The sequence below is a fragment of the Bombus impatiens genome, unplaced genomic scaffold (genome assembly GCF_000188095.3).
Source record: "Bombus impatiens unplaced genomic scaffold, BIMP_2.2 scf_0131, whole genome shotgun sequence".
Classification (NCBI taxonomy): Eukaryota; Metazoa; Arthropoda; class Insecta; order Hymenoptera; family Apidae; genus Bombus; species Bombus impatiens.
Window position 1 is genome coordinate 62,231 of NT_176550.1, and position 25,881 is coordinate 88,111.

General features: G+C 41.1%; 1 pseudogene; it reads left to right on the forward strand.

The window, feature by feature from the left end:
* The first annotated feature begins 3,275 nt into the window (after positions 1-3,275).
* LOC112212195 overlaps positions 3,276-25,881 on the forward strand; it is a 75,155-nt pseudogene continuing 52,549 nt past the window's right edge.

The following is a 25,881-nucleotide window of genomic DNA, read 5'->3' on the forward strand; positions in this document are numbered from 1 at the left end:
GTGGGAGCTCCGGGCGCTGGCGCTCAAAGGGAGATACACCCACCGGAGAGTATGGCATCCGGGAGAAGATCTAATCGAATAAGGGGGCTCCAAACGACCTAGGAACCGCTGAGGAGGACACGTGGGACCTGTGGCGATCCAAGCTGATCAACGAGGGAGGCGAACATCGAGGCGTAGAGGAGGTCCTCCCAAACTGGGAGGCATGGCGTGTTCGGCGAGTTCCTGAAGAAAATCAGACGAGAGACGACAGACATCTGCCACCACTGCGGAGAGGGCAGGGACACAGCGCAGCACACCCTGGAGCTCTGTTCGGCGTGGGAGCTGCCCCGCTACACTCTGCGGCACGCCCTAGGAGGAGCTGCCCCGCTACACTCTGCGGCACGCCATAGGAGAAGCGTTGATCCACCCCGCGATTGTAGAAGCGATGTTGAGGGGGTCGCAGGAATACGAGGCCGCCCGCCTCTTCTGCGAGCGAGTTATGCTCGCGAAGGAGCGAGCGGAAAGGGAGAGAAAGAAAAACTCGGAAAAGGCTCAGCAAACTGCCACAGAAGAGGGCAAGTGCTAATGACTCCCCACATTCTGGGTCATCCAGAGTATGGGTGGTTTTAGTTTTTATTACGTTTCTTCTCTCTTCTTGGTGTTCGAGATTTGGAGGGGTCGCCTGGTAATTACCGCTACGGTATGACCACCAGACGCGAGCCTCGGGCAGGACGACCGTCAAGGGTACTGTAATGTGGACCCATCATAAACAGTGACCCTATTGTACGATCCAGGTACTTTAGGACCTATCATAAAATATCTATATTTTTATGCGACATCTCAGGAAGGCGGGACACGCGGGTTTCCCCAAGTGTAAGGTCACCCGCTCGAACCGTTACTAAGGCAGCCAGCCCATTCAGAAACATACGGCTTTACCCAAGGACCAGGTAGGAACAGACCTGGGACACCCCCACGACGAACCTTCGGCTACAACAGCAACAGCCCCAAGACTCACTTTTGCAGCAGGATTCGAAGAGTTAACACGTACCAGTGAACAGTATCTCTAACAGGATAATCAGTACACTTACGGACAGTGTATTCAGAGTAGCACGCGGAATATATTGAACATAGCGGAATATAGCAGAATAAGGTGAACTAAACCTCGCTCTTTACCTTTATTACTCCTCCACCTCGGATGCTAATAACGTTCAAGGCTCGCGATAAACAACCGATCAGTTGCCATCCAACTGGTTGTTAGTAAGTTGTGCGTCGCAACATATGGTCCTTCGAGCCGGATTTGGTGCCGTTGGAGGAAGCATCAGTCCGGAGGAAATCAGAATCAGGTAGCTACAATCTACAGAGTGTCATCACTGGGAAGGAATCACCTTCACCAGAAGGTACACGACGCAACATCCCGTTGCACCGTAACCGGTGTTCACGAACAGCCGAGGCAAGCCTATCACGACTAAGGTAAGTCGCACACTTGGTAATCGCGAAGCACCTCGGACGCCGAACCTACGCAAATTATCAGAGCTAGCGTGCGCCAAGCCACCATGGCAAGCATCAATGCGACTTAGACGAAATAAACGAGGGACAGACAATACAGGAATGACTGGACATTAAAAAGGAGTTCTTAGACTGTAAAAGACGCGCCACAGATATAATTGAGCAAGCTAAGGAACGGAGCAGAGACGCAATAGACAGGAATACGCCCATCGTACCGTGCACGTCGCACTCAGAGCTAGGGTATCCGGAGATTGCTATACTGAAAATGCAGCTACCTTTTCAGGAGCGGACGAAGATTGTCCCGGATTCGCGGATCAATTCCGGTGCACGATACACGAAAATGTCCGACTTGATGACTGTACGCGACTGATGTATCTACGATCGTGTTTAACGCAGGAAGCGGCCGACTCGATAGCATCCCTAGCAAACACCGCTAGCAACTATTCTGTGGCATGGGAACTTTTGGAAAAATGGTATAATCAGCCATGAACAACCATTTGAAGGCACTATTTGACGCGTCCCCCTTGCAACGGCCATCATACCAAGAAATACGAGCCTACTTAAATCAAAGCGAAGCCCATTATAAGGATCTGCAAGCCCTCAAACAACCAACCGCTGATACTCTGCTGTTATACTTGCTCACCTCCAAACTGGACCCCGAGACAGAGTTTAGATGGAAGGAAAGGATAGCTCACACACCTTTTCCAAGCGTCGGAGATCTGTTCGACTTCCTACACGATCACTGTAAACTATTAGAAGCCACCAGATCTATCTACCAAAATCCACCACGCCCTACAACCTATCCGTTCAGAACCAAGACAGTAAACGCAGTCTGACTACAAACCAAACCTCCGTCACACAACCTCAAAGCCCGTGCAATCTCTGCAACGGATTTCACACACCTCGGAACTGCAGAAAATTTTTATCGATGTCAGTTCCTGAGAGAGAAAAGCTCGCGAGAGAGAAAAAAATCTGTTCCAACTGTCTGCGTAGCACACACTCCGCGGAGGAATGTCGATCTGGCAGCTGCATGCTGTGCAGTAAACGACATCATACTCTCCTCCATGCGAACGTAGACAAACCATGGCAACCAATTCACATCAATTTAATATGTCTGTCAGCGAGGATGAGTCCGACGGTTTTGCCTACAACAATCGTAAACATCCAGGATCGAACTGGAAACATGCAACAGTGCAGAGTCTTGTTGGACTCCTGCTCCCAGGCACATCTTATGACGAACGAAGCGTGTCAGCGGCTCGGGCTGCCCACACAAAGGGTAGACATATCGTTATGTGGTCCCAATCAAATGCAATCGCAGCTTCGCCAGATGACTCGAGCAAGGATTCAATCACGAATCAGTGATTATCAGGCAGAACTGACCTTCTTGGTCATGAACAAGATTTCTCAAGTCGTTCCATTAGACGATATCGAGTTAAGCAGTTTAAACTTGTCAGAACATATACCATTGGCGGTTCCAACATTCTATCGATCATCAGACATCGACGGCCTCATTGGAGTCCAGTTGTTCTGGGATCTCCTTCGCGAAGGAGGGATGGTCTCAGCAGACCAGACCCTGCAGTTACGAAATACAGAGTTAGGTTGGATCGTCACAGGGGAACAACAGGAGAAGAAGCAGTATCTCCAAGGTGTTAACAGCCAGGGAATCACCATCCGAAATGGCGTTGGAGTCCTCCTCTAAGCTTAACGAAGCAAATGACAACAATGAGACGAATGAGACGCGAAACAAGTGCAATGCCACGTCGAAGAGGGAGGACGGTTTAGCGACAGAGATGTTGAAGAAAGTAAATGAGAATTCGAAGAATAAGAGCAACAACGAGAACATTAGTGTAAACGCGAATGCGTGTAAACAGGTTGCAACTATGACCAGAATTGGCAACGCGCGAGTGAATGTAAATGAACAGTGCAGTGACGTAGATATGGGCACATTTGGAGACATGAAGAATACAAACGGAGGTATAAACTTTAACGTAAATCGCAATCCCGCGAAGATGAATGTGTATACGTTCTCCAACGATCCACCAGTAGTTCCCGCGGGAGATGTGAAAGGGAAAAGGGTCACTTTTGTCGATACCAGTTTTTCCATTATTGCATGCTACTCTCCTCACTTTCAAATATATTTTCACGCTGCCTACTGAACATTTTGAGGATGAAACAATCACTCATATGCGTCTCACAAGAAGTATGCATCTCGACTAAATGAAAGATCTGGAATATCTGCCAAGAGATCCCTCGGAATACTCTGGCTGGAAAGCGTGCCGGCGGTCGGATTTGGGCCCCGCGGAAGACAGCCGAATTACGCTGGGCGACCAACGTGTTAAATTAATTTTCTTCGTTATATTCTGCTTTAATTATTACCTTTTATGTTAAATGTTTTATGTTAAATGTTTCGGTAACTTTGTATTATACATATTAAATTCTACATTTAATTCTGTGTTAGGATCAGCAGGTATTGTAAAGTTATTCCTGTTGCTTATTGAAAGATGTTGCTTGAATGCAATTCTTATGTTCGTCGTCGATGTAAATCATAGAGGGCGCGGGGAACATTTCGATTTTGTCAAGGTCGTCGATATTGCAGGACGCGACACAAAGTTTCATGACGTTAGTTCATGCAGCTTTCAGTAGGTCGCGCCACTATGACATTTTTATGAACCGTCCAATAAAACTAATAAATAATCAATCATGAAACCAACGCTATAAAAAACGATACTTTCATTTAGAAATAACATCTTTTTTTGAAATTTATAGAAAAATATTTTCCCCGTAATTCGTATCCAACTATATCAACATCCTCGGTCGATTATCTTGATTCCTTCAGTCATCGATTCGATTCCATCATCAACCATCAACATAATTAAAAGATAGTTGGACAAATCATAAGATCTTCCTATTTCCTCACACTAAAGAAAATTTCTTTGAATTCACTGTAATCCTTAAACTCTTTCCATAGAACTTCCACAATAAAATTCCCACAGGACCATCGAAATTAAATGATACATCCACTGTTAGCGCTCAGATCTGAATGTTCTGCGCGTTCTACTGGCGGTTCGATATACAACAAACGGACGGAAGACCATCGTCTTAATTCATCAAATAACCTGCACCCGTCCAGAAATCCAAAGTAAACCGAAAACCAAGGAAAGAGGGGAAAAAGTGTCTTAAAGGTACCGCAAAATTGCGCAAGGTACAAGAATTCCGAGTGTCCGTGTAAGAGAAGCAAAAAAACAGAATGTCCACCAGCAGAGGGGCCATTAATTTCTCCAAAAAACGCTGGTTACAACGATGCACATGCGGGTTCCCTTTTTCGCCGTGGCCAAGATGCCTCCAAAGATCGTGGCGATAAAGGCGGCGCAGTCGGCTCGCGATATTTTCGCCTGAGCACGAACAGGAGGAGAAGAAAAGTCGATCTAGCGGCCCGCTTCTCTAGGTCCCGGATAGATGAAGATAACATCTGACGTCGGCGAACGCAAGCTGCGGGGGGTCCGTTCTCTCGCAACAGGTCTCGTGGTATGTTCCTACCTGTTACGAGTGTTCTCGGGGGCCTCTCGTCATTATAATGTTAAACGATTCGGGAGAGGATCGAGCGATCGATGCTCGCAGCAGCTGCCAGATACAGTTCTGTCTATAAGTGGAGCAGAAATTCATTCTTTTTTCTCTTTCTCTTCGATCACTCCAAGTTTTATTCGAATGGAGTCTCGTTGTCCAGCGTGGACACTTCTCCGCGCGTGCGTTTCTTACACAACGTGCTCCCTCGTTCGATTATCGATTCGTTTCGTAAGTTTCTTGACGTGTTAGGTAGGTTTGAAGAATTGGTCGCTTTCAGTTTGATATCTTTGCTCTTAATTTCGTTAGGCAAAGCGATAGTTTAACATTTTCAAGTAGCAATTATTGCGAGTTTCTGACAGATAGAGGCTATAATCTTGGGTGATAAGCGTTACGTTCTCGCAAGAATTCCTGATTATGTGTAGCGTTTAATACGAAACTGATTGAAAGTAATTATCTCTTAACCAAGATTACATTGGTATTCACGCCGCAACTCGATGATGTAACTGCTTTTAATTAATCTTCTCTTACTCTGTATTATCTAAACACCTTGCACCGCGTGCACTCTTAGAATTCCCTTGCAAGTGTCACTCGATTAAACCAAGCATCGATACTTTGGTAATTAAACACCGAAGAAAGGAAGATATCGGTCGTGGTAACTCAGCGATTTATCCACGTTGAATTATCTTCATACCTGTAGTTATTCGATGAGATAATATCGTGCTCCGTGCGAGAGTTGCGCTTTCCCTATCGCCGAAGGTTTACATTGCTCGAATAATTACATTTGAAGGGGCGTGTTCCACGATCGATTAAGCAGGTTCTCGGTGCTGCGACACGCCAAAATTAATTCCACACCGTGTGTTTACCCGATTCCGCGAGGGCCGACATTTATTTCTTTCAATGCGGTGGATATCATTAATTATTCAACGTGCGTGCGTGACGCAAGTCGATCGCGACACACGTTGTCGTCCAGTGTCTAGCAAGGCCTAAGCATGCCATTATCGCTCGTGATCATTGTGTCACGAGCAAGCGGCAATTACCCCCGCGTTCTCGATTGTCACGTCGTGATAATCTCTTAATCCGATGACATTTTGTCACTGCGAAATTCAATGGGCCTTAAGCCGTGATAATCGTTTATTTGAAATTTTATTCCGTTAAAATTGGCAAAAACTCTTGTACCTTTTCGATGTTAAAACAAAGGTTTTATTATTTGTTTTGTATTTTGGTTTTAGTTGAAAAATTGTAGACATTCGAAATTATTACATATTTATTGAGAATCTTTTATATTCTATAATTTGCCGAAATTTCGGGAGAAGAAATATCCTAAGAATTAATTTTTTTTTCTCAGATATACTAATCGTCTACGTTGGTATAAATTACTTGTAGGATCCTGTGAAATTCAGAGGAATTCTCCGAATATTTTTTATATTCTGCATTCGTCTGAACTTTTAGAATATGCACGCGTAAAAAGAATAAAATACATGAGAAATAAAATAATAATAGAATAGAATAAAGAGAAGAATAACGATAAATAAATACACGAATAGAATAATAATAGAATATTAAAGAAATAAAAAGAGAGAAATAAAGTTCTTTTATGTTTTCTATATTCTGCGTTCATCGTCTCTCTATCGCGATCTTCAAAGCTGTCAAAGAGAAACTCAAAACCTCGGCAGCGGAATCAAAAGCGTGTAATATCCACACAATCACAATTCGTGGCGAGTCACACGCACGTTGTAACGCGTGCACGGTTACATAAGATCACGCGGGTGTTCGCAGTTATCTGATTGTCTCCGTGGACCTGGCCAGAAGTCGTTTCACGAGAGTTATGCGACCGTCATTACGACGTGGCATGGAAGGGAGTGAAAGAAGGAAAAAAAGAAAAAAGAGGAGGAAACGAAAAGAAACAATCAGGAGGAAGAATCGCTGTAATTGCGCAAAAGGGGTGCCACGAAACCTTTTTTCTCTCCATTTTCTTTTCACTGTGTATCGTCGACCGTTTCACTCGTATCTTCATAAAACGAAGGCCCCGACATTCCACGTTCGTCTCGAGTTAATTATCTCGGCTAAAAGTCAAGCTATTTAATATCGTCACGCGAACGCGACGCCTCCGTAGTCGAAGTTCGCATTGCGCAACATATAAAATTAATAACAGAAAGTCGCGGCGGTTCTTGCACTTGCGCCACGTTATAAATCTTCTCGCGCCGCACCGTCTCGAATACCTCGCGATCTGTTTGCGTGCTGCGTTCCAAGTGCCAACTCGGATTTGGCATGTCTTTACGACGAATTTACAACGAATAAATCGACCTGTTCGTCATTTGTTTGTTTCTGCATCTCAGTACGAATAATTTACCGAATTTCATTATTTAATTATTAATCTGTCGCGTTGCAAGTCGGAGAGATGGATTTTACAATCTTCGTGGTAGAATACACATATTCTTTAATGTCACTCTGACAGAAATATTCGTAAAACTATTTGGCTTAATCCAGTTTAATTTATTCCTTGGTTAATATTCAGATACGTGTTTTCGTGGCACTTTGTCATTTGTAAATAATGCGGACATTTTCTTCGAAGGATGCAAAACTATTTGTTTCTGTTTATTTTTATATCAATTTGTGTATCTTATTTTTGTCATAAACATAAGAATCCTGAGAGTTATCAACGATCGATGAGGCCCATTACGTGACTTCACCTAGGTGTGTTAAGGACTAAAATATACAAACTCCTGTACATAAAGATCTCTGAAAATGATTCTTGGTACATGAAAATTTCACGTTATCGCGTAGGAACATATGATTCTGGAGATTCGAACTCGCGTAACGAATTTCATTCGCGTAGTATATTAATCTGACGAATGATCTGTTTTTGCCAACGCCTGCCATCGCACGTTTGAATCAGGTCCAGTTACAACGAATCTAGGAACCGGCTCGTAGATCTGTCGGCTTTATGAACGATAAATATTCTCGGATTGTCTAGTCAGGACGTGTCCATTAGCTGAAAATGCATCTTACTAATGCAGCTGTGTTTTTCGTTTTGCAAAAATTTTGGAATCTGGCAACGAGAGCCTCGTAATTTCAGCTCAATGAAATTCATTCGTCCGTTTTCGAGCTGTTTATGCCGAATAAATTTTGTTTATCTCGCAGTTAGGGAAGGGAAAACGACGCGATTGTGTCTGCCGGTGGACACGTTAGTCAACGATGGAGATTTCCCAACCTTGCTTCCCTAGAATTTGTAAATCAACACGAAGTGTCTGGTGCGTGTGAGGTAAACGCGTCGCGCGACCTATTCACGCCCACGCTCGTGACCATAGCTGCCACCTATAATTGACTTTGTATTGAGATTTATTTGGTTCGCGGCGATCCCTTAACAAAGATTTCCCCAGGCTTTATTGGCTCATGTTGCGACAGAAACGTACATAGTGACCACCACGGTATGTGTAATTAAACCAACGTCGTACTTTATTACAGCCTTCGCATAAAAGGATCTTTCACTCAGAACCGTGTCAGTGAATTGTTGATTTCGGTGCATGGCCTTTGTTGGAGGAATTATGATTGCAATATCGGTATCAACGGGTTGTAAGGTACAATCGAATAAATGACTTTGTTATCAGCGATCTTAAACGTGTTTTCTTTCATAATCAAATGTTCGGGTTTTCTCGAGTCTTTCCTTTTATTTCTTTTTATTTCTTTTTCGCCAACTATTTCTGAAAATACTTTTAATTCGCCTATATTCCGTTATATATTCAAATGTACTCTTAGTATAAAAATGGCATTGTATCAAAATAGGCATTGTATCAAAATTGGGACAGACGAAATTAAATAAAACATCGTGTTCGATTTAACGTAGTCGTGACGAATTCAAGAATCGTTGGGAGCGAATAACGCGCCCTCAAAATTCTCCACGCGTAATTTCCAATTTCCTAGTTTCTTCGAATTATCTTTATCTCTTCGCGAATGTTCGCGTTGGAAGGAAAAGAAAGGAGGCAGAGTGAGGGAAAATAGAGGAACAGACACGGTCTATTAGAAGATGTGGAATTAGTTCTGCACGTAAGGCAAAGATAATGCAACGTAAAGAGACGAGGTGAACGAAGAGCAAAGAGAGCAAAGCGAGCGACCGGAGGTCGCGGATTTATGACTGGCCGGGTTTTATGCCCTGTTTGTAGAAGAAGCGAATAGATAGAAGATCCCTTGATTATTTCCTAGTTCGCCTTTACGTTTCAATTTAGCTTCTTCGTCTGTGCTTTCGTTTGATATCTCCGACTAGAGAACTAAGAAACAGGGTTTCGTAAATTCGTCGAGTAATCCAACATCGAATTTTTTAGTTTTAGAGATCGATTATGTAATTATCATAATATCGTGTTCTTTATGAAGTTGAAATTATCATTAATAATTTATTAGCGTGTATTTATTATTCGACTACTTGGCAAACAATGCAATCTACCTGCTTAATATCTAGTTAAGTATGTTTGTAAATGTGTTATACTTCGTTCTAAAGGTGAAACATGATTTTCTCCGATAGTTATTACGTATAAAGTGATAAAATGGATTTCAGCAATGTACGATTCTTTGTAAATTCTTTCAGAAATATCCGCACAAACAGACAAATACAACAATTTATACGATCAACGATATCTTTCATATTGCTAAATATTTTGAGAAACTTTTAATCTATCGCTTGTCTACGTCGTAAATAAAATATCTCATCCTCGTACGTATTTATTTCACCGAATGCTCTATACTTGTCAAACGCTTCGTCTTAATAAATATTTTTCCGCGCTTCTAATTTAATTATTCCGTAAGTGCAACGAACGCTGATAAAAGTTTCGCGTTGCTCAATCCCTCAAAACAGCCAAGTGTCCGCTTAACCACTCACGATTGTCGCTGCATGAAAAGGAAGAAGAACGAACGTGCAGAGCGCCTCCCCCTCCCGCCACTTGCTTTCATCCTGGCAATTTTTCCAAATTTTTCAGCGTTGTGATCGTGTGGACGCGTGGGCGTCGATGCTTTCTCTTCCGTTTGTAGAACGCTCTCGGCAGAAGAGGCTCACGGGTGTGCACGGTGCGCCGCCGTGGCGACCGATATAAACGGGAGACAAAACTAATTAGCCAGGATTATTAGAGACAATATGGCAAATTGCGCTTACTCACGGCCCCGCAGCACGATCGTGCGCCGCGATAGACAACACTCGGAGCGTCAGCACGATTCAGTTCATTAATTATACCCGGCTTACGATTACAAGATCGCTTTAATTGCAATTACGCAATCGGCCTCCCGATCGATATATATTGCTCCACGTCGAGCCATGTATCGCTGCAGGCTCCTTTTGTGCCACACGGCCAGTACACACGTACACGCATACACTCGTGCAAATCCTTTTCTTTCGTTCTTCTTTTCCACTGTACCCAAACCACGTGGATACATTATACACGAAGCTTATTAAAACAACGGATAAAAGGTTCACGTAGGTGAACTCGATGAACGTTGCTAAATGATTCATTAAACGATGCAAGGAACGAGTTTCGATTTTGCACTATGTCTTGTATTAGCTGCACGGACCTTTTGGTTTTAGTGGTTTCACTCGTAAATCACACGTGTCGAAACGTTTCTGTTGTGACGTTTATTTTGCTAGTCGATTTACCGTGAAATGTCGTAAAATACGTAATGAGTATCGACAACGATGATTATTATTTATCGCGTACCGTGTGAATTTGTTGAATCAAGAAACAGATCATTAGTTTCACAAATGGTTACATGTTTATATTTTGATATGCGAGACGACGATGTGTGTTGCTGACTGTCCGTTCTGGGAGTAGTGGTTCTTGACGAAACACAGTCAGCGAAACATAGCGAGACGTGCAGCATCAAATATCAATTTGCAATTACAATTCCAACAAATATTTTAAACGTGAATGTCATTTTTTTTTTATAGCAGACGTTCTATTACGATAATTTAGATTTAGAACAGTTCTTCTCTACTTTTTATTTCTGTTCATTTTATTTCATTTTACTTGTGGTTCTCGAATATCGACAGATCCTGAACTTCAATGAAACTGAATATTTTAAGAGAAACGTTGAAACAAGAAATCAAATATGCTTGCATGAAACTTAACAAAACCTCGTACGATAGAGAAACATAGTTAAATTGGAAATTACTCGAAAGATATTGCAGGATTAAAATTGCCCCGTATCGTAATTCTTTTTTTCGGAAAATGTTCAATCTTAAACGAATATATCTACTTTCCGTTCTCCGTTCCTTTCAAATCCAAACTTTTCAATATTCTTCAACCATATAAACGTTACTTTCTCATATCCACGTTCATATCGTTACGATGTACGCTTACATAATCTCGAGTGCAACGTTAACGTTGTCGCAGGACAATACGTCACGTTGGTGGCTCAAATGAGTCAGAATGACCTCTCACCGGCGTGGCGCGGCGTCGAGATCCAGTACCGTGGATCGAATGTCCGCCACCCACGGCCGTCGATCGCCGATAGATCACACCTGATCGTAAATAGATCACTCGCGCCTGTTCTAAGCCTGTAGGCGTACCTTCCGACTCGAACGTTTGGCCAAAGTGATTTTCAACTTTGTCTCGAATCAATGCCACCGATCTCATTATAGATATCCTGTGGAAACGTTGTCTTGTCAGTCGTTTTTCTCGTTTCGTTCTATTTTTCGGTTCGTTTCGATCGAACAATCATTTGCCACACGCACGAACGAGTTATTATACCGAGTGAAGGATTTGCTAATAAAACAGACTAATTAACTTATTCGTCGCTCGTCCGCTCGATGAATTTCAATGGCTCGAGAGCCTGACGTTATCCTTGACGTATCGGAGTCCGAGCAAACTGCTCCAATTAAATCGCAACGAGCATTGATACGATTCGATCGATATAATTGTCCGTGCTTATGGAATGAAACGAAGCGAATTGGTTATTAGAGTACGATTACGAGTTATTAATTCTGCACAGGATAGATAATTTGTCGAGACACTGAGATTTATCTGTTACTCTGTTGCGAAATTAAACCGAGGTAAACGTAGAAAGCTAATCTAACGCTTTGTATCCTGAATTCAAAATTTTATTTCAATTATGGTTACGATTTTCTTATCCTAGAAATTCTAATGTGTATGCGAGAAAATTTAGAAGTATTTATTTATTGGTAATTTGTTATCCGTTATTCCTAGCATTTCATTACTAATATTAGTGTAGAGTTCAGTCAAAGGGTTTAGGACGTATAAGAAATTTGTTAAAAATGAATAAAAATTCTGATTCTAACAGGAAGAACCCTTAGACAGAATATCAAAAGCAATGTAGCTATTATCACTTCACTCGTCACAATGTAATCAAATTGGTCGATTAGATTTTAACGATTGTCCAGCGTGTATGTCGATCGCTGTTTCCGATTGATCCCTCGCGAAATAATGTTTAGTGACACGGTGGGAGTTAGTGAAAATTATTATGCAGCGTTAACGACCTGCGGATAAGGGAATTGTTTATGATCGCCGTAAGTTAGCCATTGTTTGCTCAGGAGAGAATATTGTCTCTCTATCGTTTGCTTTATGGCCGTTCTGCTGGTTACCCTCTCTGTGTATTGTGGCACGCCACGAGAAGCCAACCAAGGGAAGAAACAACTGAAGGGAAAAGGGAAGTAGAGGGAGGAGAGGTGAAATCGTGGAGGCAAGAAGTCTGTGCTTCTTCGGGATATCGAGAAATCTCGTATCCAGGAACGACGAATAATTCTCTCTTCCTCTCTAGACCTGTGCTCCATCGCTGCAATCGATCGACAGAAACGTACACGCGAATTTTTATGCGACACTACGTCGTCGAATTGTGGTTTTCGTTTTTTCTGTCATGTCGTGGTCGTTGAGTGAACTGGCAACAAAGGGGTAGTTTTCGACGCGATGAATATATCCTGAAATAATCGAAAGAATTTTATCGCTGGGACAAGGTTGCAATTGGTTGGATTATCGGCGTGATTTATTGAGAATTTTTCTTTGAGAATATCTCGTTTTCGTGCGACTTCAAAGTAGCGTTCAATTTCATACATTGCTGATGTTGAACAACTGGCAAGAAAATTTTGATTCGTAGTCAAAACGGAGATTCTGAAACCTGAGATTGGTTGTGAATTCGTGGTTTGCAACTCTAATCAAATATTTCAGAGGAAGGTGTCGATTACAAGGTTTGTAGGTAGATTCTTTTGCGAAGATATGTAGTTTCTATAAAGATCAGCAAAGACTGGCAACTTTTATTTCGAAACTAGCAAAGTGGTGACTTCTCCTATTTTCGTATGGATTACAACATAGTCCAATTCGAACAACATGCTAGATCAATTTAAATAAAACATACAATATACTGATTAAATCACAACAGACATGTGTAAGTGGGTCGATTTGGCCAAAAATGATCTCTACTCAGGAAATAAATAATGAGAATCGTATCTTGTATTCTAATTTTTATATTTTCAGCGTGATTTCAAGCTTTTTAAGCATTTTCTTAATCCTGCTCTTGAAATTCTTTACCGTTAGCATAAATTTTCTTTTAAACTGTAAATCACTGATCGACGAAACACTTCGTTTTACCGCGTGTAAATGTCTATCAATCCCTCGACAAGTTCACGAAGAGGCAAGTAGCTCATTAAGCTTCCTAATTATACGACACAATTACGGAAGTGCTCCTCCTGCGCAAAGAATCTCGAGATTTTTCCTTTCCACAGAAGATCGAGACGTGCATCGGCCTAGAAACTCGGGTTCGCCATCGTCTTCGTTTGAATCCCGGTTTTACCGGTAGATACCAGCGAAAAATCTTGTCACGAACACAAGGGAAGCATTAACGACGCATTGTTTTAACGCGCGGAGCATTGTTCGACGTTTGTTCAGCAGTTGCAAGTGTGTGACGCATTGTCTGGACTAACTGAGGCGCCAGGAAGCAGTAAAACCGGACTTTTCTATGTTTTGCTTCTTGATTTACGAATTCCTGGGCGAACGATTCAATTCTACGTGATAGCTCTGTTGTTCCTAAATAGGGCATCGATCATCACTCAACAAACGTTTTCTGGCAGACGAACTCGCGTTGCGAATAAATATTTTTCAGAAGATGTTTTGTCTCTTTAATTAGATTGTGAGAAGTCTTATAGCTTAAAACTGATGTCTTTGGTATTTTGCGTCTAGATGATCCCAGAGATGAAGAGTAAATTAAAAAAGTGATTGATCTAAATAATTTTGATCAGGAGCAACCATCACAAATGGATAAAAGCTTTTCAGTTGCCCCTAACTATTAACGATGATGGAAATTGTCTCTGGTTTCTTTAAATTGGACCATCAGCATAATCCTTTTATAGATGGGAATTTTCCCATATATTAAAGCAGAATTCCTTTTTTTCTATCCTATCTAATTTCTCTTTTTGCTTCTTAACGAATGAAAATCTAAATTTTAGGAAATATCGCATTTTATCACATTTTAGGAAAAACTGTGACCAAAATTATTAGCGAAAGGACCTAAAATTGAGATAAATTGTATGTCACGGAGGATATCGCTTTTCGTATTAAATTATGTATGCGGACACGACGATGTCGTGATAATAAAAATGTTAATCAACGATTCAAACGTCACGATAATGGCATACCATGTAGCTTACGATACTGTCGTATCTCGTTTGATCGATTAATTTTGCTTTTCCTCCGCAATCAACCGTTCTTTTCTCTGTTAACAGTCCTCACGATGACAAAATGCGCGCGCGACTCGCTTACAGTATTGCAAGGCGTGACTCATTCGACGTCTCTTGCTCGACCACGCGTGATTATTTCACGTTTGAAACCACCTCCGCGGTGGTAGACATACGCCACACTGTCGACATTGCCACCTCTCCTTTTATACCGGCATTCTAAGTACTTACTACTTACACGTTATTATTGATCGCGTTGTCTTAGATCGCTGACAGTTTCTTCGATCCGATGGAGATCGCATTCTGGGTGATTTACATTGATCTTCCTTTCGATCTACTCAAAATGGGAAAAGAAAATAAGGAGAAAGCACGAATGGAAATAATCTTAAACGTTTTAAATAAATTTATTTGTAAATCGATTTAATAAATGCAGTGCAGTAAACGTCACAGAAATGTATTACACACATATATATTTTCAGTAATTATATCTTTATTTGTCCATCGAAGCTGGAATTCATGTGAAATAACTATCCTTCGTACGAATCATCAACTAAAATTTCAAGAAAATATTCAAGAATGATATTCCTACCGTATATTCAAGTTATAAAAAAAGAAAACAATACAATAATACGGTGCTAATATTCCTGCAAAAACAAGTCACAACACTTATTTCTCTATGAATTACAAATACAAAAAGGATTAAAATAAACGATAAGCCGGGCGAGCAGAGCAGATCAAAGAAAACTCGCGAAATAGCGTACCAGAGACGAATAAAGCACAGCTTATCTCCGATAACGTGCCAGTTTTACCATTGAATTTGGCGAAGTCAGTCGTAAATTTGCAATTAGCGAATCCGATCCTGCCCTATCGGATCGTATGGTATATGCATTCTAAATTTCTTCGCGAAGACAGGATCCTTGGTCCTTCGTATACACGAACGTGGGTGTTCCCATTAAGATTACCGATCTTCATGAGCATCGATCGCGACAAGTGTCCCGCGGAACGATTCGAGAACGCGAAACGATTGTCCCCGCAGTTAGTTCGAAGAGATTAGATTGCGAGCTCGCCGATCCAGGCGGTTCACGATCATGAAATACCTTTATTTCCACGGGGATCCACGACTTTTGCCTCGATTGTATAAGCTCGATCGGATCGCATAAGCCGATCCTGTCCGGGAGTCGCTCATAAACGAGATCGTTATCGATCCCGAGTTATCGTAATCGTTTATTCGCGATACACGTATAGCTACCGATCGTGATACCGCAGATAGACCCTGATGACATCCTCCATGGGGGATAACAATAGTGATAAGTATATGTCTAGTATCGAATCACGATCCGCAATTGTGCTCCACGGCGGCTTGGCCATAACTCCTTATTAATATATACAATCCGGCGAATAGACTTTAATGTTGATGAGTAACATTGACGTCTGACATTTCCCACGTGTATGCTCTGCTAGACGTTGTAATTCGGTGATCTTTACGACGATAATCTCGAAATGTCATTCTCATTAACCACTGTCTGATCATAGGATCGTAGAAGTCGCTTTTTTTTTCATCTTCAATCAATTTTTTGTGGATTCTTCCCAAAGGTACAGTAAGTTATATTTAGTTTTCACCTGATTGATTCGTGAGTTGAATCAGGTTCCCGTTTTAGCAATTTCTCTTGAAAGGTTGAGAGAAAGAAATTTTGTTCTTCGCGAACTAAAACAAATAGGTGCAATGTTTAGCTTCGATTTTTATGTTCAGTTTTACGATGATTGTTTATACATACGTGTATATCAAGTCGAAAATTTTGTCTTTGAAAATTGATTAATTCTGACTTTTAAGAACCACGAAACTTTTCTCTTCGAAATCAAATTTAGATTTTGTCACCAATGAACGAGGAAATTTCTTAATGCATTGCTAAATTTCTTTTTTTTCTAATCTTCGCTATATCGAGAACTTTGTTAGAAAAATTATATCAACGTCAGAGTGAATCATTTTTAATTATACAGAATTAGACGTTGAGTCGTGATCTCTTCACGGATCATTGTTCAAGAAAATTCGTGTGAGATCGTTGGCACGTTGATTCTATGGCTGTACCGTACGCTGAAGTATATCTGGTAAGGTGTTCGTGCAGGACTACCACTCTTTGACTCCGGACCACGCCGTCATTTTCATAATGACAATGGCTCGACAACCTACACGGAGTAACTATGATGAGTAGTTTACAGAGTACGGTTTACGGTGTGACTCCCGCCACCTTCGCAAATCTCGAGCCGGTCGAGTCATGAATTTCTACCGATCTCCGACCGATTTACACGCCGATCCATGACATACCGTGACGATTATATTAGCGATTTCACGATAGATTTATTCAATAGTATTTCTATTTCTTTCGTTCATTTGATTAAATTTCAAACAGTCTACTTTATATTGAGAAAACGTGAAGGTTTTTCTGTTTGAATTGCCCGCTATGATTATTTTGAAATTCGAAGAAACTACTCCAAAATTGTCCGTAGAACAAAACTATATTAAATCATTCGATTCAACTTGGAACCACGTATGTTGGTTATGAGCATGTGATTTTCAATCCAATCATCAACGATGGCTTCCAATCACTTGTACACTTTCATAACACCTCATAAAACCAAACTAATACACTTCCAAATTTACCTTTATAAAATTTCATTCCTGGAAATTGCTCTTGAGCAAAGTTACTATTTATCGTCGGACATCTACTCTGCATCTGAAACAATTGAGTTGAATTATTTTCCATCAAAGTCACATGTATTTACCCAAACATGAACATTGAAAAGAATCGTTTACTATCAAATGACTATTCTCCGAATTACTAATCAAAATTTCAAAAGGAGTTCCTAAACTCTCCAAATAGAATACCCCAAACAATCTATTCACTAGAAATAAGTTTACAGAACTGCATTTCTCGTTTCTCGACAAGACATTTGACCCCCTTCGTCGTTTCCGACGATTTCGAGGTCGATAAGGGCAAAGTGGAGAAGCACAAGGCAGAAAAAGACGCTCTCGGCTTTCTCGATTTGCATTCTGAGTTCGAGGTGGCACGTGGGCCACGGTGAGGCCGCAATAATGAATCGCGCTTATGCATACAAGCAGTGACACCTTCCTCGACTGGAGAAGTGTGAATCATCGGTTGGCTCGGCCACGAGAGTTTCTCTCTTCTATTCCGTCTTTCTCCGTGGCTCACCTACCTGGCCGCTTTGCCCTCGCCTCTCTGTCGCGGTGCACAATGCACGTGCATCACGCGGCGCCCCGGCAACTAGTTATTATAACGTTAAATTATAGGTATCCACGTAGGTGACACGCAACGGCATCGATGCGTGAGCCAGCCGCGATTTATTCCACGCGTTTTGTCCCTCGGCGCCGAACGCAACAAGTGGGCTGGTTCGATTCACGCTCGACGACATCCTGGTAATTAATTAATGAGTGCTGCGTTTAACTGACTGGCGACTGACGATCGAATAGGCGAAGTGCTTAATTAAACTACGCTTCTTCGTTTTGACAACTGGATTTGCTTTTTTTCGCCACGTTAAAATTTTTAAGAATAATTTGAAACGTGATAATGGTAAATATAGGTTTTTGGAGATTTGCGTTTTTTTGGAGTTTTTATTGTAATTAATTGGAGAGGTAGAATATTTCAATTTCTGTTGGACCGTGAGGGTAAACTTAAAATTTTTTCGTGAAGATAGTTTCTTTTTTTTTCTTTGAGGTTTATGTAGTTCCTGTCGCGATCGCTTAAAGAGCTGCAAATTGAAAATATTCGCTGTTCTTTTTCTTAAACTCTAGAATGCATCCTGCATCATCCGAAATTATTCTCAAGCACATCGTTCGAAAAGCAGTACATGGTTAACAACATCTCGTATACAAAGGAGCATTACAGCGCAATCAATTACCCAAAGCTTCTTAATCTGCAACCAAATCTCGGTTAACAAGACACGACCAATTTGCTGAAAACCCCGGGACTAATCGAACGAAATCTCGAATTCGATTCGTTAGAGGGAACTTGCCCTTGGGCCTCATTGTACTGCGGAATATTCCTATCACCGCGGTACCATCCGGCGAACAAAGCACCTGCGTTCAAATAATAAGGATCTCGAAAGGAAAGGTCGTCGATAGCCGTTAGTGTCCGGGTGCGCGAGGTTATCCGTGCCATGGATCGGGCGCACTGGCGTTCTGAATTCTCTTGCGAGCACTGATCCAGTAGAAAAGGAGGATAAAACTGCGAGGAAAACAGGGATATGTCGCCTCTAAGGAACGTTAGTGGAAAAGAGAGGAGAAAGTGACGCAGAAAGAAACTGAGACGGTTGACACCCACTTGCGTTTCATGTGACCGTGGCCCGGGTAAACGTGTAATAATACACACGAGCAACCGGATCGTCGCGCTGTACCGGGGCGCAAGGATGCATATAAATCGAGGTGACATAATTTGCTTAATTCACCGACAGGGAAAGGGAGACGGCGCTGGGTAAGGCGTTCAGCAGGCTCCGTTTTACAGGCGTCAACTTCTGCGTGATAAGGAATTAGACTGGTCATACCTGAAGCATTTCAAGCATTATGCGAGCTCCCGGCTCGGTTAATTGATAATGCCAGCCGGATAAGGCTATTGAAATAGACCTCTAAGCTTGATGTACGAGTTACGCGAGACGGAGGAGTTTAATGGAATTATACGGACGATATCAAGCCGCGGATTGTAGGATAAAGTGACTCACGTTCGTCTTTTTCTCTTGACTTTACGAACTTTTTTTTAGAGACTGAACTAAGTAGCTCGGAAGTAGGAGAAAAAGATAATGATATATAGTATTATAAAACAGGATATTATAATATAGTATAGAACACTATACAATACATAAAATGACAATTGTATAAATAGTGCTCGATACGATAATCCTACACTAGAATTCCATTTATCTCAATCATATTAATTGAAACAAAATCGTGATTAGTACCCGATTGATTTCATTTATTTGGACATAAAATTCTCTTATATAGACGAAAAGTTATATTCAATAGAACCTCTGACAGTCCTATGAACTGTTTGTTTCTCGATGAATTTGGATAAATGGAGTTCCATCATACTTTTTCATCTGCATACCTCTATAAATAGCAAAAAGGATAGTATCCAAGGAAACAATTAGTAAACTTATAAATTATATTACAGTGTAATGTCGTACAATAAAGTTAGCAATTGCACAAATTATCAAATATGTATTGCAATGTTACCTTGGGATACGATACTAATAGTATTAATAGTATCTCATATCTCTAACATTTACTTACCCTTATTTAACACCTTGTCGCTACATTTTAACGACACAAATTTCTACAAGCTGCGATGTTAGATAATTAAATACTTGCATAGTGTTATGATTAAGTGTCCCTGTTCCAACTAAGTGGGAGAGCATGTTGCATTAGCCAGGCGTTGAATCGCGGCAAGTACTCACCGCTGCTACGCAATCAGCTATCAGAGACAAGAATAAAGCCCGCAATTCCGGTAGCGATCGTGACATATACATACATACGCATTGTCAATCGACGATCATTACGTCGACGACGTAATGTCGCGGCCAGTTCGTCGAACGATATCCACGGTTGCTCTAGGCATGAATGAATGTGGCGCCAAGTGAATGGAGTGCGTCTGTTTCAACGTGCCTACGCACCACACAACGAGGTCCTGAGTTCAGTCGCGTGCACGCGTATTTACGCTACTCTTCGAAAGAATACGGGCACTTGCTTATTTTTGACAGAATGTAATTTAGAAAGACTCAGAGCTACTTTATTTTTCATTACAGCTGCCGTAGAATATTGCGCCAGGATAAAATTTATTTTTAAAAGTTACTATGCGACAAAAAGATATTTATAAATATCAAGCGTTGTGAAATCATTTTATTATTTAAAGACACTGATTCGCAGCTTGTTTGATTCTCAAGCTACAGTGGTGGATAAAAGAAAGTTTATAAAATAAGAAGCATGAAAAGATATGATAACTTTACAAAATGGATTTATTTCTAGTAAGAACAACGAATAAATATAATATATGGCACAGGATAGTCGAGCGTCAACCAAGATGGTAAAAATTTTTGGTACGAATGTTATCAGTCACGATATAGCATAGAGGTTCCTTTAAATTGATAGAGAAATGATTCGTGATTAATTCTAGTAATAATATTTAAAACCAATTAATGCTTCGACGAATCGTTTATTTTGATATACCCCTGAAAAGATTCTAAATAAACAATTTAAATTTCGTATAATATGTATATGGATTTGTTGATTTCTTTTTCTCAATTTCACTGATTTTGTTTTTTGAGGGAGTAATACGAATAGTACTTTTAATCATCCCTTTATTACCGATTCATATATTTTACTAACATTCGTGTTAATACAAATCGACCAAATTGTCTACATACTTATGAGCGACAGTGTACGTATGGCCAGTGATCCAGGCGAGGATCGTTGATTAATTTGCACGCACTTTAACAGTACGCCTCCGTTGTCGCTCATTAATCCACCTCGGCGTACCTACATCGAAGCTTGTTAATAATTCTCTCAATAAATTTCGTCCTGTTCAAATATTTCTCCGGCTGGTCGATCTTTTCGTTATTCAATTCCAAAGTTATTTCTTCTTATCCCATATGCGAATACAAATTCGATATTGGCTATTCGTTTGGACCCTACGACTTATCGACGCGATTATCGGTTATTAAATCCGTTCGATTCCCTGGCGAACGCGTTCGACGACTCCTTAATCGTGATAGTCGATCGCTGCAAGAGACAACCACGGTATCGTGGCAGGCGAAATGCCAACCGGTCGATATCTACGGCACCAAAGCGGTCGAGCAACTTTGATGTGACGTGACCAAATTGATTCATGGCTCATTGTCACGCACGGTTCGCGAACGATCGCGAGCTAATTATCCGCGACGGTGTTCCGAGACTCTCCGTGCTGGGCTTGTTACACATGGATTATACATGGGGGTGTGTATGGTTTCGTTCGTGATTCCCTGTTTGCCTAATCCCACTCTCGACTGTTTTTCACGATAGCTGTTCCTTGTAAATCGCCACGATTAAAGCGTTATCGAGTGTACCGTATATTAGTGGCGATAGTAATGACAGCGTTAGGTGTGTTGCGTTGCTATTAGCGGGAATACTAATGATAGCGTTTGTACTAGTGGTTAAGGGACTATCAGGTGTGCTTGCTGATTGATTAGATATTGACATGATCGAGTGGTAGGTAATAATTGAGTCTCGGATGAAAAGGAATGATATTGGGAAAAAATGCTTGAGACAAGTGGAGTAGGCTTAAGTATGTATGATAGGGCATTTTCTTACCGTTCTTGATTATAAAGTCTCTATTTGTGTAGCTGTGATTTTCTATAGCGAATGACGCCGAGATCTGCATAATTCGATAAATAACCTGCACTGGTCATTATGCGAGGAACAGTTGTATGGTAAGAATTATAACCTATCCTGTCCGCTAATGAACGTCGCTATAAATAAATAGACTACATAAAGTCATCAAGAGGAGACAGGAAAATTTATCAGATCGATGAATACAACAAATGTATCAACTAATCTCATATGCTGTTTCTTATATACTACCTTTTTCATACGAAGGCTAAGCTAATATAATGTTAAATTTTATCTGGGAAAAATAAGTATCGATAATTAATAAGAAGATTCGTTTAACGCTACTACTCTAAAATCTCCTGTATTTCTTAATAATTAAAAACAAATAAGTATCTTTGATAAATTTCATGTAGAATTTCATTAGCCTGTCAACCGGATCATTCTCTAATCAGAAAATTCTATACTCATGAAGTTGAACTGTGACATTTCTGCGTAACAAAAATTGCAAAATTCACAAGAATAGTTAATCAGTTTATCATCTGAGATGCTTACATGTACGTACATCGTTCCTCAAGAACAAGATAAATATATCTCAAAAACTAATCTTCTTCAAAGACCAATAAACAGCATGAGGGACGATATCGACCAACCATCACTCGGTCGGTGGTGTTTCAAAAAATAAAACTCAGCTACCTGCTGAAGTAGGTAGTAGCCCCACAGAGGGGGAGGGGGGCGGTGAAATCGACCAGCCAGATATACATATACACATTTAACGATTGCCCGGAGGAGGCTGGTCGGCGATCTTATCGACGACGAGCCCGTGGTCGGATGACGGGCAGGAATTAGGCAATTACGCGCCGCTTAATTGCTAATTACTCAAGGGCGCAACAGGCCCGGACACTAATTACTCCCGCTGACAATTTATATCGTGGACACACGATTGGAACGCGCGCGTGATAATTGTCGTTGTTACACACACTAGCCGACGTACATAATTATTCGAGAGGGGTTGTCTCGTGATCGTCGAAAGAAAAGGTTGCTTCCCCCGTCTGAAAGAATTCCGGGTTAAAATTCCGAAAGGATGATGACGAGCCCGTGCACGGATTACTGGGAATCATCGAAAATCGTAATTCATCGATCACGATCACGGGATGAAACGAGAGCCCCTATAATCTCTGTGATTACCGGTTTTTTGGAAGGCAAGCGCGCACCGAGGGTCAACGAACCCCGATGAAATGGGGCCCGCGAGCCAACGCGGATGGAATCCAGCCAACGAGACTTCCTACTTCTCTCCCGCCACCAATTGCTCTTTTCGGACACCGTTTATCTCGAAATTGTTTTAACAACGACTGCTGAGCGTTCCCGGCATTCGACTGATTCACAGACGAGGTATGCTATGGTTCTTTTTATCTGAAAGGTGTATCGTAGATTTCACGCGAGACGTTTGAGTGTTGCGTGTTGTTTGATCGGGCGTGTAGTTCATTCTGCAGAAACCTGTGGTTCATTCTGGGAATTTTCTTTAGGAAGTCAAACTTAGAGGTAGGTGTTGATTTGAAGTAGCTTATTCTGCGAAGAATTTTTAAATTACGGTGATTGCATGTTCTGACAAACTCGAGACATCGAAGCAATCAGATATATGTACATACAAATTCTTAGGATTGTATGTATTTCAACTAATAGAATAACTTGTAGAAACTAAGTAATATATACGCGTTATTAATTTACGATAATTGCAACTAAGAATATTGGACGTCAATTAAAGAATTTCTTTTCTTTCGACAAGTAGAAGCTATATCCTCGTGGAGAACTATAAGCGTGAAGGTGTCGATGTACGATATATTTCACTGTTTCTCACGTCACTAATGTCGAGTTAATTAATTTGTTTTCAAATATACATTACTGGAAAATTATCCATAATCGATTTTAGCGAATTACAAAACAAATTACGTATGTTACTTTGACTTAGATATTCTACTGACTCGAATAAGCCTGCACTAAATCTGCTAGGGCCTTACTCTACGCTAAATTTTCGAGTGAAAAGGAAGAACGGGCACGCAGGACGATTACTGTGAGCCACTGTCACGGTCGGTGTGATTGGAAAGCGTCCTGGTGGACGGAAATGGAAACGCCCACGCGATATTAGCACGGTCGCCCCGTGAATTGAACTCCATGAACGCGTGCTACATTGCGAATTCGTGTACATACATATATGTATGGGCACGGAGTACGCGTGTATTCCATTAACGTGATCCAAACGCATCCCTCGCCTCCCTAGCTCCGTTGCACCGCGTTATTTATGTGACGTGTCATTATAAACTCTTAATTGTTTGACTAATGTGCAGCTAAGTGTACGCCGCTGCAATACCCTGTACGGCGACCGTGGCACCCTCAGCCTTTTTTTTTATTAATTTTCGCCAACACGATTTCTGGTTAAGAGCGGCGCCTCTTCGTTGACCAATTAAAGAAGAGATCCTTTTGGGGACGCAATATCGAGTCGAACGAAATTGCCACCGACCAAAGCAAGAATTCATCAACTTTGTTTAATGAACGATTAACATATTTATGGGACACGTACACGAGACGAGATTTCTAATTACGTTCTGTGAGACGTGTCTAACGGTATGAAGATACTTTTGTTATGCTGATTGGCTCGAGAGGGTAGTACGGAAGCCGATGTTGCAGATGAGAAATTTGAGGAGAGAATTCGAAGAAGTTAGTAAGTTGGATTATGATAATTTGAAATTGGAATTCTTGAATAGGAACTTGCAGCGATGGATCAGTAATTTATCTATTTATTGTTGTTTGTTCATGGAATTTATATTAGATGAAGATTTAATTTACCTAAATATGCCTCTAATACTCCTATAATGTTCCGATATCATTTTGGACCATCTTTTAGAAAATCAATGGATAGTAATCAATTATATTCAATCAATACATGCAATTCAGAGACCAAGTAAAAAAAAGTGGTATTATTTTGAAGAACGTTAGAAGAACATTCGAACATATTCCATTTACAATAACATCTCGGAAAAAGTGTTAATTCTCCAAAGTTAAGACTAGCCTAAAATCAATGTTTTAACCATTCCCCGTGCGTTTGTTTAAAGATAAAAATATACAGCGAATAATACGTCAAAAAGGCTATAGCGTGACAATAATCTTTCTAGATTCTTCGCATAAAAATTCCATCAACTCCCAAAGATCCACCTTAATTGCGGGAGAGTATCTTAAGGGTGCGAAAAAAGGGAGGCGCCGAATTTCAGGAAGTCAACGTGTTCCAGATCCCCGGAAGATACACAGCCAATTACCTGTATCCTCGTTCTTCCAACGTGATCGTTATCCAACTCGATCCTAAAAATATCCAACGTGAAAAGATGGGACAAAAGAAGAGTAAGATACCCCATGGCGGAGAATCATTATATCCATCGTATCGGTTAAAACAATGCTCGGTGATTTTCGCACCTGGCTGACAGGTATGAGCTGGCTGGAAGCCCGATTAAATATTGATTTTAGCTAGAACAGTGGAATCCAAGGGGAGGCGAAGAGGGGAAGGGTAACAGCGGGATCCTGAAGAGAGAAGACGCTTGGAGGCACCTGCCAATTTCGGAAGATGACTTTGCGGCCGATTTCAAGGGCTATTGTTTTTGCGAGTCGACCGGCTCCGGCGCCCCGTCGTCTCTGCAGGTTATACGCTTATCGATATATCGATAATGGAGTGTGGGTGCCCCGTCTTCTTTGGCCTCTATACTCGAACCGTGACCTCGGTTCGTCTGTCTTTCGCGCGCAGCTAATAGACCATTGA